This window comes from Solanum tuberosum, unplaced genomic scaffold (genome assembly GCF_000226075.1).
Source record: "Solanum tuberosum cultivar DM 1-3 516 R44 unplaced genomic scaffold, SolTub_3.0 scf00341, whole genome shotgun sequence".
Taxonomy (NCBI): domain Eukaryota; kingdom Viridiplantae; phylum Streptophyta; class Magnoliopsida; order Solanales; family Solanaceae; genus Solanum; species Solanum tuberosum.
The window spans coordinates 576019-579011 of NW_006239268.1; the positions used below are offsets into that span (position 1 = coordinate 576019).

Consider the following 2993-nt stretch of genomic DNA (forward strand, 5'->3'; position numbering starts at 1 on the left):
GGTAGGGGGTGAAGTGGGTCCATGTGAAAGAGTGCACGGTTTTGGACTGTGTTAAAGAAGATGGTGATGATGAAGAAGATGGACAATGGGGCAGGTGGGAGAGTGTCAGTGCAGGGAGCGAGAATACACGCTCTTCTAAGAGCGAGTGGTAGTTGGTGACCAAAAAACAGAAATTATATTTAATGCATAAATAATTTTTTAAAATATATTACCCGATTTTATTGTCTTCTTGGTTTCAATTTAATATTTTTTTTTTTAAAATGTTGTTGTTCTACTCCATTGTTTCAGTATGAATTCTTTATAATTGTTTTATGTATTCGATTTTTATATTATTTTATTTAAGTCGAAACTTTATCGAAAACAATTATTTTTCTTTTTAATGTAAGAAAAAGATTGTATTAACATCAATCTTTTTAGAGATCGCTTATAAAATTATATTGAACTTCAATTTCTAAATATTATCATCAATTTTTAAAATACTTTATGCCACATTTAACTTAACGTTACATGTGTAAAAATATTTTATGTCGCATTTAAAAATAAATAACTTATTTTTGAAAAGTATTAAAAAAAACTAATTCAATTCATCTAAACAACTAATATTTGCAACTATTAAATATGAGAAGTATACTAATATAGAGATCATTTATGGTTTTGTCTCAACTTAAATACTCTCTCTATCCACTTTTAATTGTCATATTGCATTTTTCAAAAGTTAATATGATTAATTTTTAAAGTTAAATTAGATTACATTAATTCGATATTTTTTTAAAAAAAATAGATATTCAAAAACTATACGAAAAGTATTATAAATTCCAATTTTTTGCATATCAATATGATGAAAAAATACAACGTAAAATTTAGTCAAAATTATTATCGTTTGACTCTAAAAAAGAAAACTATAACAATTAAAACTGGACGGAGGTACTATTGTATTAATTTCCAATTTGATCTCATAACTAATAAAGACAAAAGTATCAATGGATTAACAATATTTTCCCCATTAGATCAGACAAAGCCTACTATTTAGGCAGTTGCAAGATCTCAATGATCATTAATAATCCATGTGGTCTTTTATACTTCTTTATTATTGTGTGTGTGTTTTTTTAAAAAGAAAAAGAAAAACTTTTTCAGTTCCAAAATAATTGTCATGTTTGATTTCTCGAAAATTAATTTGATTAATTCTCAAATCTAAATTAAATTAGATTAGTTTTATAATTTAATATTAAAATTTAGATATTCAAAAGTTATATGAAAAATCTTATAAATCATAATCTTTTTAATATCAATATGACGGGAAAAAAATACAAGTGTTGATTAAAGTCTACTCTCAAAAAAAAGATTGTGACAAGCATTTCAACACGGAGGAGGGAGTACAATCGAGATGAGATGCAAAGGTGGAGATGGTTCGACATGTGTATTAAAGAGTACAAATGCTCTAGTATTGAGGAAGTGCGAGAGGTTGGTGGTGATAGATTTGAAGAGAGGTACGTAGGAATAGATCGAAGAAGAATTGGAGAGAGGTAATTAAACAAGACATGATTCATCCTTAGCTCACCAGGGACGTGACCTTAGATAGGATAACGTGAAGGTCGAGCTAGAATTAGAGTACACAGTTAATTAGCATTATCTTATACTTCGATTTTATTACTGTTGTTATTTCCTTTATTTTGATTACAAAACCAAATCTCCCTTTAACTCCGCAACTCTTCATCAAATCATAACATGTTGATCTGATTGTGAACTGCAATTCCTTTTAAAAGAATACATTCATTGTGGCTGTATTCAAAGAAATATGAAATACAGAACTACTTCAGAAGGCGCATGTCACGAGTTTGAACCCTGCTATACATAGAAGTTTTGGTATTTAAACGGAGAAAGGTAAGTTTCAAACTGTGTGTCACTGACCCTCGGAAATTTCTCAGTTATAAAAAAAAACTCATTCAGAAGGTTTTTTCATGCCTGCCTACTTCCAGATTTCTCAACCAGAGCTCAATATGAGAAGGTGGAGACATTTACAGCAACTTTCCCACTAAATCCAGCCTTTGGATTTTCATGGTTAATAACCCGACCATGAAAATCCAACTGTCAAATTGGGCAGGTTATGATTTCATGAGCTAATAAACTGTTAGCCGATCTCTTGTCCTAGAAAAGCAGGCAATGCAGCTAGTTCAGACGCGCAACCACACTGTTGTATACAGAAGATGCAACATATACTTAATGGGATCAACTGAACTCAGTACCTTAGACACAAACATAGCTATATGTGTGTGTCAACTAGTAACATCTTCATCAAACATTCATTTTTGAACACATAATTTCAGAAGTACAATGCGTTGAATGCTAAGAACCAGAAATGTTGAACCGGTCAAGTTTAAACCTTGAATCCGCCTCTAGTTGTGTAACATTTCCATCTAGGAAGAGAAACTCTAGCTTGCTTTTGCAACATAGGGGACTATTGATGGTATATATTATATTCAACCTTGAATCTGCAGACATGTACAATTGCAAGTACTAAATGTTACAAATGTTCCTGTATAAGAATCAACTTTTAATGACCAAAATAAAGATGCTACTGTATAAACAATTAACATTCAGAGAGGAGAAATGAACTCTCTAAAATCAAAGGGTGAAGAAATGAGGTCTTCCAAAAAATCGTCCTCACTACCTGGGATCAATCTGCCACTTGCTCCTCCTGCTGGTCTAGAGACATTGGTGATTTCTTCTATGTGCTGCATCTTACGCTTCCCAAAATACTTTGACACACTCAACTCGGACATCGTCGCCAACTACAATTAACATCAATAGGGAGTTAAACATGAAGGTGGAGAGTGTCTTGAATATGAAGAAAACTCAGTAAAATAATATTTTTACAAAGAATACACTCCTTTGAAAATGTTGTACTGAAATAGAACCTTCCTTGTATAATTTCATGTGCTTGGTTCGGACTAAGTGTGCCTGTTGGGAGAGAGAGAGAGACGGGTGGCCCCCTT

General features: G+C 31.8%; 1 protein-coding gene across 2 annotated transcripts in view; it reads right to left on the bottom strand.

The window, feature by feature from the left end:
- Positions 1 to 2267: 2267 nt before the first annotated feature.
- The window catches only part of LOC102582811 (uncharacterized), a 4397-nt gene continuing 3671 nt past the window's right edge, over positions 2268 to 2993 (bottom strand). The window contains exons 2-3 of one of the 2 annotated variants that reach the window (XM_015315190.1): positions 2669 to 2789; positions 2268 to 2489 (exon numbers count right to left, since the gene is read on the bottom strand). The gene's annotated coding sequence lies outside the window, so the exon portion shown is untranslated. Of the gene's footprint in view, positions 2790 to 2993 lie in introns of both variants that reach the window. The other variant, XM_006361197.2, reaches the window with a different exon arrangement.